The 14,575-nt window shown below is 43.3% G+C and overlaps 10 non-coding genes across 10 annotated transcripts; all 10 read left to right on the plus strand.

Moving 5' to 3' along the window:
* Window positions 1-82: 82 nt before the first annotated feature.
* trnak-uuu (transfer RNA lysine (anticodon UUU)) lies at window positions 83-155 on the plus strand. The gene has a single exon. It is a non-coding gene; the product is annotated as a tRNA-Lys (tRNA).
* Window positions 156-2,035: 1,880 nt separating this feature from the next.
* Window positions 2,036-2,108, plus strand: trnak-uuu (transfer RNA lysine (anticodon UUU)). The gene has a single exon. It is a non-coding gene; the product is annotated as a tRNA-Lys (tRNA).
* A 939-nt stretch (window positions 2,109-3,047) lies between these two features.
* On the plus strand, window positions 3,048-3,120 carry trnak-uuu (transfer RNA lysine (anticodon UUU)). Its single transcript has one exon. It is a non-coding gene; the product is annotated as a tRNA-Lys (tRNA).
* A 1,880-nt stretch (window positions 3,121-5,000) lies between these two features.
* Window positions 5,001-5,073, plus strand: trnak-uuu (transfer RNA lysine (anticodon UUU)). Its single transcript has one exon. It is a non-coding gene; the product is annotated as a tRNA-Lys (tRNA).
* Window positions 5,074-6,012: 939 nt separating this feature from the next.
* trnak-uuu (transfer RNA lysine (anticodon UUU)) lies at window positions 6,013-6,085 on the plus strand. Its single transcript has one exon. It is a non-coding gene; the product is annotated as a tRNA-Lys (tRNA).
* A 1,879-nt stretch (window positions 6,086-7,964) lies between these two features.
* On the plus strand, window positions 7,965-8,037 carry trnak-uuu (transfer RNA lysine (anticodon UUU)). Its single transcript has one exon. It is a non-coding gene; the product is annotated as a tRNA-Lys (tRNA).
* A 1,953-nt stretch (window positions 8,038-9,990) lies between these two features.
* On the plus strand, window positions 9,991-10,063 carry trnak-uuu (transfer RNA lysine (anticodon UUU)). The gene has a single exon. It is a non-coding gene; the product is annotated as a tRNA-Lys (tRNA).
* Window positions 10,064-11,014: 951 nt separating this feature from the next.
* On the plus strand, window positions 11,015-11,087 carry trnak-uuu (transfer RNA lysine (anticodon UUU)). The gene has a single exon. It is a non-coding gene; the product is annotated as a tRNA-Lys (tRNA).
* A 939-nt stretch (window positions 11,088-12,026) lies between these two features.
* On the plus strand, window positions 12,027-12,099 carry trnak-uuu (transfer RNA lysine (anticodon UUU)). Its single transcript has one exon. It is a non-coding gene; the product is annotated as a tRNA-Lys (tRNA).
* Window positions 12,100-14,050: 1,951 nt separating this feature from the next.
* On the plus strand, window positions 14,051-14,123 carry trnak-uuu (transfer RNA lysine (anticodon UUU)). The gene has a single exon. It is a non-coding gene; the product is annotated as a tRNA-Lys (tRNA).
* Window positions 14,124-14,575: the final 452 nt, after the last annotated feature.

A 14,575-nucleotide genomic window follows, 5' to 3' on the forward strand; every position in this document is an offset into this window, starting at 1 on the left:
AAATGTACCATCTGACAATGCCCCCTCGTAAGCAGGTGCCTCTGCCCGGCAGGTTAGGTGTATGAAAATAGGCATTTGCAGAGCCCGGATAGCTCAGTCGGTAGAGCATCAGACTTTTAATCTGAGGGTCCAGGGTTCAAGTCCCTGTTTGGGCGTGGTGGAAATGTTCTCCTTCCTTCACTAGGAAGTCTTTCTACACTCTCATTTTCTATGACTTTCCATGACATGTTCACCTGTGGACAATACACTCCCAGAGCCAAAACAGCTTAGTCTGAAGACTTTAGGATTTTTAATCTGAACCTCCAGGTTTAACCTCTCGGCGCAGGTGTTCTGCTAGTAACCCACCTCGACAACATCCGGTGAAATTGCAGAGCACCAAATTCAAAACACAGAAATAGTCATAATAAAAATAATTTTAAAAATACACTTCCTGGATGGATTTTCCTCAGGTTTTCGCCTGCCATATCAGTTCTGTTATACTCACAGACATAATTTTAACAGTTTTGGAAACTTTAGAGTGTGTTCTATCCAAATCTGCCCATTATATGCATATCCTAGCTTCCGGGCCTGAGTAACAGGTAGTTTACTTGGGGCACGCTTCTCATCCAGACGTCGAAATACTGCCCCCAAACCATAAAAAGTTAAACTCCCTGTTCGAAGACTGATTTAAGTCTATCAATCACACAGCATCATCTGATTTAGGAATTTGCAGTGTGCCAGGCTTTGTGAGAGACAATTGTCATGTAAAGCAGCATTGGTTTGTTTGTTTTCGTGCGAGATTAGTACTGTAAAGCCACATTGGTACTAGTGCTGATTCATTGAGTAAAGAAAGCAGAGATTACACACATAAAAACACTGACCACGACGTGATTTGAACACGCAACCTTCTGATCTGGAGTCAGACGCGCTACCGTTGCACCACGAAGTCTTGGAAACATTGCATCTTTGGAGGGGATGCCTAGTTCAGATTTCGTTGACTGTATAATTTGGAATGGAGGCCTGGTTCTCTGGGGAAATGTACCATCTGACAATGCTCAGTCGGTAGAGCATCAGACTTTTAATCTGAGGGTCCAGGGTTCAAGTCCCTGTTCGGGTGTGGTGGAAATGTTCTCCTTCCTTCACTAGGAAGTCTTTCTACACTCTCATTTTCTATGACTTTCCATGACATGTTCACCTGTGGACAATACACTCCCAGAGCCAAAACAGCTTAGTCTGTAGACTTTAGGATTTTTAATCTGAACCTCCAGGTTTAACCTCTCGGCGCAGGTGTTCTGCTAGTAACCCACCTCGACAACATCCGATGAAATTGCAGAGCACCAAATTCAAAACACAGAAATAGTCATAATAAAAATAATTTAAAAAAACACTTCCTGGATGGATTTTCCTCAGGTTTTCGCCTGCCATATCAGTTCTGTTATACTCACAGACATAATTTTAACAGTTTTGGAAACTTTAGAGTGTGTTCTATCCAAATCTGCCCATTATATGCATATCCTAGCTTCCGGGCCTGAGTAACAGGTAGTTTACTTGGGGCACGCTTCTCATCCAGACGTCTAAATACTGCCCCCAAACCATAAAAAGTTAAACTCCCTGTTCGAAGACTGATTTAAGTCTATCAATCACACAGCATCATCTGATTTAGGAATTTGCAGTGTGCCAGGCTTTGTGAGAGACAATTGTCATGTAAAGCAGCATTGGTTTGTTTGTTTTCGTGCGAGATTAGTACTGTAAAGCCACATTGGTACTAGTGCTGATTCATTGAGTAAAGAAAGCAGAGATTACACACATAAAAACACTGACCACGAAGTGATTTGAACACGCAACCTTCTGATCTGGAGTCAGACGCGCTACCGTTGCGCCACGAAGTCTTGGAAAAATTGCATCTTTGGAGGGGATGCCTAGATCAGATTTCGTTGACTGTATAATTTGGAATGGAGGCCTGGTTCTCTGGGGAAATGTACCATCTGACAATGCCCCCTCGTAAGCAGGTGCCTCTGCCCGGCAGGTTAGGTGTATGAAAATAGGCATTTGCAGAGCCCGGATAGCTCAGTCGGTAGAGCATCAGACTTTTAATCTGAGGGTCCAGGGTTCAAGTCCCTGTTCGGGCGTGGTGGAAATGTTCTCCTTCCTTCACTAGGAAGTCTTTCTACACTCTCATTTTCTATGACTTTCCATGACATGTTCACCTGTGGACAATACACTCCCAGAGCCAAAACAGCTTAGTCTGTAGACTTTAGGATTTTTAATCTGAACCTCCAGGTTTAACCTCTCGGCGCAGGTGTTCTGCTAGTAACCCACCTCGACAACATCCGATGAAATTGCAGAGCACCAAATTCAAAACACAGAAATAGTCATAATAAAAATAATTTAAAAAAACACTTCCTGGATGGATTTTCCTCAGGTTTTCGCCTGCCATATCAGTTCTGTTATACTCACAGACATAATTTTAACAGTTTTGGAAACTTTAGAGTGTGTTCTATCCAAATCTGCCCATTATATGCATATCCTAGCTTCCGGGCCTGAGTAACAGGCCGTTTACTTGGGGCACGCTTCTCATCCAGACGTCGAAATACTGCCCCCAAACCATAAAAAGTTAAACTCCCTGTTCGAAGACTGATTTAAGTCTATCAATCACACAGCATCATCTGATTTAGGAATTTGCAGTGTGCCAGGCTTTGTGAGAGACAATTGTCATGTAAAGCAGCATTGGTTTGTTTGTTTTCGTGCGAGATTAGTACTGTAAAGCCACATTGGTACTAGTGCTGATTCATTGAGTAAAGAAAGCAGAGATTACACACATAAAAACACTGACCACGACGTGATTTGAACACGCAACCTTCTGATCTGGAGTCAGACGCGCTACCGTTGCGCCACAAAGTCTTGGAAAAATTGCATCTTTGGAGGGGATGCCTAGATCAGATTTCGTTGACTGTATAATTTGGAATGGAGGCCTGGTTCTCTGGGGAAATGTACCATCTGACAATGCCCCCTCGTAAGCAGGTGCCTCTGCCCGGCAGGTTAGGTGTATGAAAATAGGCATTTGCAGAGCCCGGATAGCTCAGTCGGTAGAGCATCAGACTTTTAATCTGAGGGTCCAGGGTTCAAGTCCCTGTTCGGGCGTGGTGGAAATGTTCTCCTTCCTTCACTAGGAAGTCTTTCTACACTCTCATTTTCTATGACTTTCCATGACATGTTCACCTGTGGACAATACACTCCCAGAGCCAAAACAGCTTAGTCTGAAGACTTTAGGATTTTTAATCTGAACCTCCAGGTTTAACCTCTCGGCGCAGGTGTTCTGCTAGTAACCCACCTCGACAACATCCGGTGAAATTGCAGAGCACCAAATTCAAAACACAGAAATAGTCATAATAAAAATAATTTTAAAAATACACTTCCTGGATGGATTTTCCTCAGGTTTTCGCCTGCCATATCAGTTCTGTTATACTCACAGACATAATTTTAACAGTTTTGGAAACTTTAGAGTGTGTTCTATCCAAATCTGCCCATTATATGCATATCCTAGCTTCCGGGCCTGAGTAACAGGTAGTTTACTTGGGGCACGCTTCTCATCCAGACGTCGAAATACTGCCCCCAAACCATAAAAAGTTAAACTCCCTGTTCGAAGACTGATTTAAGTCTATCAATCACACAGCATCATCTGATTTAGGAATTTGCAGTGTGCCAGGCTTTGTGAGAGACAATTGTCATGTAAAGCAGCATTGGTTTGTTTGTTTTCGTGCGAGATTAGTACTGTAAAGCCACATTGGTACTAGTGCTGATTCATTGAGTAAAGAAAGCAGAGATTACACACATAAAAACACTGACCACGACGTGATTTGAACACGCAACCTTCTGATCTGGAGTCAGACGCGCTACCGTTGCACCACGAAGTCTTGGAAACATTGCATCTTTGGAGGGGATGCCTAGTTCAGATTTCGTTGACTGTATAATTTGGAATGGAGGCCTGGTTCTCTGGGGAAATGTACCATCTGACAATGCTCAGTCGGTAGAGCATCAGACTTTTAATCTGAGGGTCCAGGGTTCAAGTCCCTGTTCGGGTGTGGTGGAAATGTTCTCCTTCCTTCACTAGGAAGTCTTTCTACACTCTCATTTTCTATGACTTTCCATGACATGTTCACCTGTGGACAATACACTCCCAGAGCCAAAACAGCTTAGTCTGTAGACTTTAGGATTTTTAATCTGAACCTCCAGGTTTAACCTCTCGGCGCAGGTGTTCTGCTAGTAACCCACCTCGACAACATCCGATGAAATTGCAGAGCACCAAATTCAAAACACAGAAATAGTCATAATAAAAATAATTTAAAAAAACACTTCCTGGATGGATTTTCCTCAGGTTTTCGCCTGCCATATCAGTTCTGTTATACTCACAGACATAATTTTAACAGTTTTGGAAACTTTAGAGTGTGTTCTATCCAAATCTGCCCATTATATGCATATCCTAGCTTCCGGGCCTGAGTAACAGGTAGTTTACTTGGGGCACGCTTCTCATCCAGACGTCTAAATACTGCCCCCAAACCATAAAAAGTTAAACTCCCTGTTCGAAGACTGATTTAAGTCTATCAATCACACAGCATCATCTGATTTAGGAATTTGCAGTGTGCCAGGCTTTGTGAGAGACAATTGTCATGTAAAGCAGCATTGGTTTGTTTGTTTTCGTGCGAGATTAGTACTGTAAAGCCACATTGGTACTAGTGCTGATTCATTGAGTAAAGAAAGCAGAGATTACACACATAAAAACACTGACCACGAAGTGATTTGAACACGCAACCTTCTGATCTGGAGTCAGACGCGCTACCGTTGCGCCACGAAGTCTTGGAAAAATTGCATCTTTGGAGGGGATGCCTAGATCAGATTTCGTTGACTGTATAATTTGGAATGGAGGCCTGGTTCTCTGGGGAAATGTACCATCTGACAATGCCCCCTCGTAAGCAGGTGCCTCTGCCCGGCAGGTTAGGTGTATGAAAATAGGCATTTGCAGAGCCCGGATAGCTCAGTCGGTAGAGCATCAGACTTTTAATCTGAGGGTCCAGGGTTCAAGTCCCTGTTCGGGCGTGGTGGAAATGTTCTCCTTCCTTCACTAGGAAGTCTTTCTACACTCTCATTTTCTATGACTTTCCATGACATGTTCACCTGTGGACAATACACTCCCAGAGCCAAAACAGCTTAGTCTGTAGACTTTAGGATTTTTAATCTGAACCTCCAGGTTTAACCTCTCGGCGCAGGTGTTCTGCTAGTAACCCACCTCGACAACATCCGATGAAATTGCAGAGCACCAAATTCAAAACACAGAAATAGTCATAATAAAAATAATTTAAAAAAACACTTCCTGGATGGATTTTCCTCAGGTTTTCGCCTGCCATATCAGTTCTGTTATACTCACAGACATAATTTTAACAGTTTTGGAAACTTTAGAGTGTGTTCTATCCAAATCTGCCCATTATATGCATATCCTAGCTTCCGGGCCTGAGTAACAGGTAGTTTACTTGGGGCACGCTTCTCATCCAGACGTCGAAATACTGCCCCCAAACCATAAAAAGTTAAACTCCCTGTTCGAAGACTGATTTAAGTCTATCAATCACACAGCATCATCTGATTTAGGAATTTGCAGTGTGCCAGGCTTTGTGAGAGACAATTGTCATGTAAAGCAGCATTTGTTTGTTTGTTTTCGTGCGAGATTAGTACTGTAAAGCCACATTGGTACTAGTGCTGATTCATTGAGTAAAGAAAGCAGAGATTACACACATAAAAACACTGACCACGACGTGATTTGAACACGCAACCTTCTGATCTGGAGTCAGACACGCTACCGTTGCGCCACGAAGTCTTGGAAAAATTGCATCTTTGGAGGGGATGCCTAGATCAGATTTCGTTGACTGTATAATTTGGAATGGAGGCCTGGTTCTCTGGGGAAATGTACCATCTGACAATGCCCCCTCGTAAGCAGGTGCCTCTGCCCGGCAGGTTAGGTGTATGAAAATAGGCATTTGCAGAGCCCGGATAGCTCAGTCGGTAGAGCATCAGACTTTTAATCTGAGGGTCCAGGGTTCAAGTCCCTGTTCGGGCGTGGTGGAAATGTTCTCCTTCCTTCACTAGGAAGTCTTTCTACACTCTCATTTTCTATGACTTTCCATGACATGTTCACCTGTGGACAATACACTCCCAGAGCCAAAACAGCTTAGTCTGAAGACTTTAGGATTTTTAATCTGAACCTCCAGGTTTAACCTCTCGGCGCAGGTGTTCTGCTAGTAACCCACCTCGACAACATCCGGTGAAATTGCAGAGCACCAAATTCAAAACACAGAAATAGTCATAATAAAAATAATTTAAAAATACACTTCCTGGATGGATTTTCCTCAGGTTTTCGCCTGCCATATCAGTTCTGTTATACTCACAGACATAATTTTAACAGTTTTGGAAACTTTAGAGTGTGTTCTATCCAAATCTGCCCATTATATGCATATCCTAGCTTCCGGGCCTGAGTAACAGGTAGTTTACTTGGGGCACGCTTCTCATCCAGACGTCGAAATACTGCCCCCAAACCATAAAAAGTTAAACTCCCTGTTCGAAGACTGATTTAAGTCTATCAATCACACAGCATCATCTGATTTAGGAATTTGCAGTGTGCCAGGCTTTGTGAGAGACAATTGTCATGTAAAGCAGCATTGGTTTGTTTGTTTTCGTGCGAGATTAGTACTGTAAAGCCACATTGGTACTAGTGCTGATTCATTGAGTAAAGAAAGCAGAGATTACACACATAAAAACACTGACCACGACGTGATTTGAACACGCAACCTTCTGATCTGGAGTCAGACGCGCTACCGTTGCACCACGAAGTCTTGGAAACATTGGATCTTTGGAGGGGATGCCTAGTTCAGATTTCGTTGACTGTATAATTTGGAATGGAGGCCTGGTTCTCTGGGGAAATGTACCATCTGACAATGCTCAGTCGGTAGAGCATCAGACTTTTAATCTGAGGGTCCAGGGTTCAAGTCCCTGTTCGGGCGTGGTGGAAATGTTCTCCTTCCTTCACTAGGAAGTCTTTCTACACTCTCATTTTCTATGACTTTCCATGACATGTTCACCTGTGGACAATACACTCCCAGAGCCAAAACAGCTTAGTCTGTAGACTTTAGGATTTTTAATCTGAACCTCCAGGTTTAACCTCTCGGTGCAGGTGTTCTGCTAGTAACCCACCTCGACAACATCCGATGAAATTGCAGAGCACCAAATTCAAAACACAGAAATAGTCATAATAAAAATAATTTAAAAAAACACTTCCTGGATGGATTTTCCTCAGGTTTTCGCCTGCCATATCAGTTCTGTTATACTCACAGACATAATTTTAACAGTTTTGGAAACTTTAGAGTGTGTTCTATCCAAATCTGCCCATTATATGCATATCCTAGCTTCCGGGCCTGAGTAACAGGTAGTTTACTTGGGGCACGCTTCTCATCCAGACGTCGAAATACTGCCCCCAAACCATAAAAAGTTAAACTCCCTGTTCGAAGACTGATTTAAGTCTATCAATCACACAGCATCATCTGATTTAGGAATTTGCAGTGTGCCAGGCTTTGTGAGAGACAATTGTCATGTAAAGCAGCATTGGTTTGTTTGTTTTCGTGCGAGATTAGTACTGTAAAGCCACATTGGTACTAGTGCTGATTCATTGAGTAAAGAAAGCAGAGATTACACACGTAAAAACACTGACCACGACGTGATTTGAACACGCAACCTTCTGATCTGGAGTCAGACGCGCTACCGTTGCGCCACGAAGTCTTGGAAAAATTGCATCTTTGGAGGGGATGCCTAGATCAGATTTCGTTGACTGTATAATTTGGAATGGAGGCCTGGTTCTCTGGGGAAATGTACCATCTGACAATGCCCCCTCATAAGCAGGTGCCTCTGCCCGGCAGGTTAGGTGTATGAAAATAGGCATTTGCAGAGCCCGGATAGCTCAGTTGGTAGAGCATCAGACTTTTAATCTGAGGGTCCAGGGTTCAAGTCCCTGTTCGGGCGTGGTGGAAATGTTCTCCTTCCTTCACTAGGAAGTCTTTCTACACTCTCATTTTCTATGACTTTCCATGACATGTTCACCTGTGGACAATACACTCCCAGAGCCAAAACAGCTTAGTCTGTAGACTTTAGGATTTTTAATCTGAACCTCCAGGTTTAACCTCTCGGCGCAGGTGTTCTGCTAGTAACCCACCTCGACAACATCCGATGAAATTGCAGAGCACCAAATTCAAAAAACACAGAAATAGTCATAATAAAAATAATTTAAAAAAACACTTCCTGGATGGATTTTCCTCAGGTTTTCGCCTGCCATATCAGTTCTGTTATACTCACAGACATATTTTTAACAGTTTTGGAAACCTTAGAGTGTGTTCTATCCAAATCTGCCCATTATATGCATATCCTAGCTTCCGTGCCTGAGTAACAGGTAGTTTACTTGGGGCACGCTTCTTATCCAGACGTCGAAATACTGCCCCCAAACCATAAAAAGTTAAACTCCCTGTTCGAAGACTGATTTAAGTCTATCAATCACACAGCATCATCTGATTTAGGAATTTGCAGTGTGCCAGGCTTTGTGAGAGACAATTGTCATGTAAAGCAGCATTGGTTTGTTTGTTTTCGTGCGAGATTAGTACTGTAAAGCCACATTGGTACTAGTGCTGATTCATTGAGTAAAGAAAGCAGAGATTACACACGTAAAAACACTGACCACGACGTGATTTGAACACGCAACCTTCTGATCTGGAGTCAGACGCGCTACCGTTGCGCCACGAAGTCTTGGAAAAATTGCATCTTTGGAGGGGATGCCTAGATCAGATTTCGTTGACTGTATAATTTGGAATGGAGGCCTGGTTCTCTGGGGAAATGTACCATCTGACAATGCCCCCTCGTAAGCAGGTGCCTCTGCCCGGCAGGTTAGGTGTATGAAAATAGGCATTTGCAGAGCCCGGATAGCTCAGTCGGTAGAGCATCAGACTTTTAATGTGAGGGTCCAGGGTTCAAGTCCCTGTTTGGGCGTGGTGGCAATGTTCTCCTTCCTTCACTAGGAAGTCTTTCTACACTCTCATTTTCTATGACTTTCCATGACATGTTCACCTGTGGACAATACACTCCCAGAGCCAAAACTGCTTAGTCTGAAGACTTTAGGATTTTTAATCTGAATCTCCAGGTTTAACCTCTCGGCGCAGGTGTTCTGCTAGTAACCCACCTCGACAACATCCGGTGAAATTGCAGAGCACCAAATTCAAAACACAGAAATAGTCATAATAAAAATAATTTTATAAAACACTTCCTGGATGGATTTTCCTCAGGTTTTCGCCTGCCATATCAGTTCTGTTATACTCACAGACATAATTTTAACAGTTTTGGAAACTTTAGAGTGTGTTCTATCCAAATCTGCCCATTATATGCATATCCTAGCTTCCGGGCCTGAGTAACAGGTAGTTTACTTGGGGCACGCTTCTCATCCAGACGTCGAAATACTGCCCCCAAACCATAAAAAGTTAAACTCCCTGTTCGAAGACTGATTTAAGTCTATCAATCACACAGCATCATCTGATTTAGGAATTTGCAGTGTGCCAGGCTTTGTGAGAGACAATTGTCATGTAAAGCAGCATTGGTTTGTTTGTTTTCGTGCGAGATTAGTACTGTAAAGCCACATTGGTACTAGTGCTGATTCATTGAGTAAAGAAAGCAGAGATTACACACATAAAAACACTGACCACGACGTGATTTGAACACGCAACCTTCTGATCTGGAGTCAGACGCGCTACCGTTGCGCCACAAAGTCTTGGACAAATTGCATCTTTGGAGGGGATGCCTAGTTCAGATTTCGTTGACTGTATAATTTGGAATGGAGGCCTGGTTCTCTGGGGAAATGTACCATCTGACAATGCCCCCTCGTAAGCAGGTGCCTCTGCCCGGCAGGTTAGGTGTATGAAAATAGGCATTTGCAGAGCCCGGATAGCTCAGTCGGTAGAGCATCAGACTTTTAATCTGAGGGTCCAGGGTTCAAGTCCCTGTTCGGGCGTGGTGGGAATGTTCTCCTTCCTTCACTAGGAAGTCTTTCTACACTCTCATTTTCTATGACTTTCCATGACATGTTCACCTGTGGACAATACACTCCCAGAGCCAAAACAGCTTATTCTGAAGACTTTAGCATTTTTAATCTGAACCTCCAGGTTTAACCTCTTGGCGCAGGTGTTCTGCTAGTAACCCACCTCGACAACATCCGGTGAAATTGCAGAGCACCAAATTCAAAACACAGAAATAGTCATAATAAAAATAATTTAAAAAAACACTTCCTGGATGGATTTTCCTCAGGTTTTCGCCTGCCATATCAGTTCTGTTATACTCACAGACATAATTTTAACAGTTTTGGAAACTTTAGAGTGTGTTCTATCCAAATCTGCCCATTATATGCATATCCTAGCTTCCGGGCCTGAGTAACAGGTAGTTTACTTGGGGCACGCTTCTCATCCAGACGTCGAAATACTGCCCCCAAACCATAAAAAGTTAAACTCCCTGTTCGAAGACTGATTTAAGTCTATCAATCACACAGCATCATCTGATTTAGGAATTTGCAGTGTGCCAGGCTTTGTGAGAGACAATTGTCATGTAAAGCAGCATTGGTTTGTTTGTTTTCGTGCGAGATTAGTACTGTAAAGCCACATTGGTACTAGTGCTGATTCATTGAGTAAAGAAAGCAGAGATTACACACATAAAAACACTGACCACGACGTGATTTGAACACGCAACCTTCTGATCTGGAGTCAGACCTGGAGTCAGACGCGCTACCGTTGCGCCACAAAGTCTTGGACAAATTGCATCTTTGGAGGGGATGCCTAGTTCAGATTTCGTTGACTGTATAATTTGGAATGGAGGCCTGGTTCTCTGGGGAAATGTACCATCTGACAATGCCCCCTCGTAAGCAGGTGCCTCTGCCCGGCAGGTTAGGTGTATGAAAATAGGCATTTCCAGAGCCCGGATAGCTCAGTCGGTAGAGCATCAGACTTTTAATCTGAGGGTCCAGGGTTCAAGTCCCTGTTCGGGTGTGGTGGAAATGTTCTCCTTCCTTCACTAGGAAGTCTTTCTACACTCTCATTTTCTATGACTTTCCATGACATGTTCACCTGTGGACAATACACTCCCAGAGCCAAAACAGCTTAGTCTGAAGACTTTAGCATTTTTAATCTGAACCTCCAGGTTTAACCTCTTGGCGCAGGTGTTCTGCTAGTAACCCACCTCGACAACATCCGGTGAAATTGCAGAGCACCAAATTCAAAACACAGAAATAGTCATAATAAAAATAATTTAAAAAAACACTTCCTGGATGGATTTTCCTCAGGTTTTCGCCTGCCATATCAGTTCTGTTATACTCACAGACATGATTTTAACAGTTTTGGAAACTTTAGAGTGTGTTCTATCCAAATCTGCCCATTATATGCATATCCTAGCTTCCGGGCCTGAGTACCAGGTAGTTTACTTGGGGCACGCTTCTCATCCAGACGTCGAAATACTGCCCCCAAACCATAAAAAGTTAAACTCCCTGTTCGAAGACTGATTTAAGTCTATCAATCACACAGCATCATCTGATTTAGGAATTTGCAGTGTGCCAGGCTTTGTGAGAGACAATTGTCATGTAAAGCAGCATTGGTTTGTTTGTTTTCGTGCGAGATTAGTACTGTAAAGCCACATTGGTACTAGTGCTGATTCATTGAGTAAAGAAAGCAGAGATTACACACATAAAAACACTGACCACGACGTGATTTGAACACGCAACCTTCTGATCTGGAGTCAGACGCGCTACCGTTGCGCCACAAAGTCTTGGACAAATTGCATCTTTGGAGGGGATGCCTAGTTCAGATTTCGTTGACTGTATAATTTGGAATGGAGGCCTGGTTCTCTGGGGAAATGTACCATCTGACAATGCCCCCTCGTAAGCAGGTGCCTCTGCCCGGCAGGTTAGGTGTATGAAAATAGGCATTTGCAGAGCCCGGATAGCTCAGTCGGTAGAGCATCAGACTTTTAATCTGAGGGTCCAGGGTTCAAGTCCCTGTTCGGGCGTGGTGGAAATGTTCTCCTTCCTTCACTAGGAAGTCTTTCTACACTCTCATTTTCTATGACTTTCCATGACATGTTCACCTGTGGACAATACACTCCCAGAGCCAAAACAGCTTAGTCTGAAGACTTTAGCATTTTTAATCTGAACCTCCAGGTTTAACCTCTTGGCGCAGGTGTTCTGCTAGTAACCCACCTCGACAACATCCGGTGAAATTGCAGAGCACCAAATTCAAAACACAGAAATAGTCATAATAAAAATAATTTAAAAAAACACTTCCTGGATGGATTTTCCTCAGGTTTTCGCCTGCCATATCAGTTCTGTTATACTCACAGACATAATTTTAACAGTTTTGGAAACTTTAGAGTGTGTTCTATCCAAATCTGCCCATTATATGCATATCCTAGCTTCCGGGCCTGAGTAACAGGTAGTTTACTTGGGGCACGCTTCTCATCCAGACGTCGAAATACTGCCCCCAAACCATAAAAAGTTAAACTCCCTGTTCGAAGACTGATTTAAGTCTATCAATCACACAGCATCATCTGATTTAGGAATTTGCAGTGTGCCAGGCTTTGTGAGAGACAATTGTCATGTAAAGCAGCATTGGTTTGTTTGTTTTCGTGCGAGATTAGTACTGTAAAGCCACATTGGTACTAGTGCTGATTCATTGAGTAAAGAAAGCAGAGATTACACACATAAAAACACTGACCACGACGTGATTTGAACACGCAACCTTCTGATCTGGAGTCAGACGCGCTACCGTTGCGCCACAAAGTCTTGGACAAATTGCATCTTTGGAGGGGATGCCTAGTTCAGATTTCGTTGACTGTATAATTTGGAATGGAGGCCTGGTTCTCTGGGGAAATGTACCATCTGACAATGCCCCCTCGTAAGCAGGTGCCTCTGCCCGGCAGGTTAGGTGTATGAAAATAGGCATTTGCAGAGCCCGGATAGCTCAGTCGGTAGATCATCAGACTTTTAATCTGAGGGTCCAGGGTTCAAGTCCCTGTTCGGGTGTGGTGGAAATGTTCTCCTTCCTTCACTAGGAAGTCTTTCTACACTCTCATTTTCTATGACTTTCCATGACATGTTCACCTGTGGACAATACACTCCCAGAGCCAAAACAGCTTAGTCTGAAGACTTAAGGGTTTTTAATCTGAACCTCCAGGTTTAACCTCTCGGCGCAGGTGTTCTGCTAGTAACCCACCTCGACAACATCCGGTGAAATTGCAGAACACCAAATTCAAAACACAGAAATAGTCATAATAAAAATAATTTAATAAAACACTTCCTGGATGGATTTTCCTCAGGTTTTCGCCTGCCATATCAGTTCTGTTATACTCACAGACATGATTTTAACAGTTTTGGAAACTTTAGAGTGTGTTCTATCCAAATCTGCCCATTATATGCATATCCTAGCTTCCGGGCCTGAGTAACAGGTAGTTTACTTGGGGCACGCTTCTCATCCAGACGTCGAAATACTGCCCCCAAACCATAAAAAGTTAAACTCCCTGTTCGAAGACTGATTTAAGTCTATCAATCACACAGCATCATCTGATTTAGGAATTTGCAGTGTGCCAGGCTTTGTGAGGGACAATTGTCATGTAAAGCAGCATTGGTTTGTTTGTTTTCGTGCGAGATTAGTACTGTAAAGCCACATTGGTACTAGTGCTGATTCATTGAGTAAAGAAAGCAGAGATTACACACATAAAAACACTGACCACGACGTGATTTGAACACGCAACCTTCTGATCTGGAGTCAGACGCACTACCGTTGCGCCACAAAGTCTTGGACAAATTGCTTCTTTGGAGGGGATGCCTAGTTCAGATTTCGTTGACTGTATATTTTGGAATGGAGGCCTGGTTCTCTGGGGAAATGTACCATCTGACAATGCCCCCTCGTAAGCAGGTGCCTCTGCCCGGCAGGTTAGGTGTATGAAAATAGGCATTTGCAGAGCCCGGATAGCTCAGTCGGTAGAGCATCAGACTTTTAATCTGAGGGTCCAGGGTTCAAGTCCCTGTTCGGGCGTGGTGGAAATGTTCTCCTTCCTTCACTAGGAAGTCTTTCTACACTCTCTTTTTCTATGACTTTCCATGACATGTTCACCTGTGGACAATACACTCCCAGAGCCAAAACAGCTTAGTCTGAAGACTTTAGGGTTTTTAATCTGAACCTCCAGGTTTAACCTCTCGGCGCAGGTGTTCTGCTAGTAACCCACCTCGACAACATCCGGTGAAATTGCAGAACACCAAATTCAAAACACAGAAATAGTCATAATAAAAATAATTTAATAAAACACTTCCTGGATGGATTTTCCTCAGGTTTTCGCCTGCCATATCAGTTCTGTTATACTCACAGACATGATTTTAACAGTTTTGGAAACTTTAGAGTGTGTTCTATCCAAATCTGCCCATTATATGCATATCCTAGCTTCCGGGCCTGAGTAACAGGTAGTTTACTTGGGGCACGCTTCTCATCCA

The sequence above is a fragment of the Salvelinus alpinus genome, chromosome 30 (assembly GCF_045679555.1).
Source record: "Salvelinus alpinus chromosome 30, SLU_Salpinus.1, whole genome shotgun sequence".
In the NCBI taxonomy this organism is placed as follows: domain Eukaryota; kingdom Metazoa; phylum Chordata; class Actinopteri; order Salmoniformes; family Salmonidae; genus Salvelinus; species Salvelinus alpinus.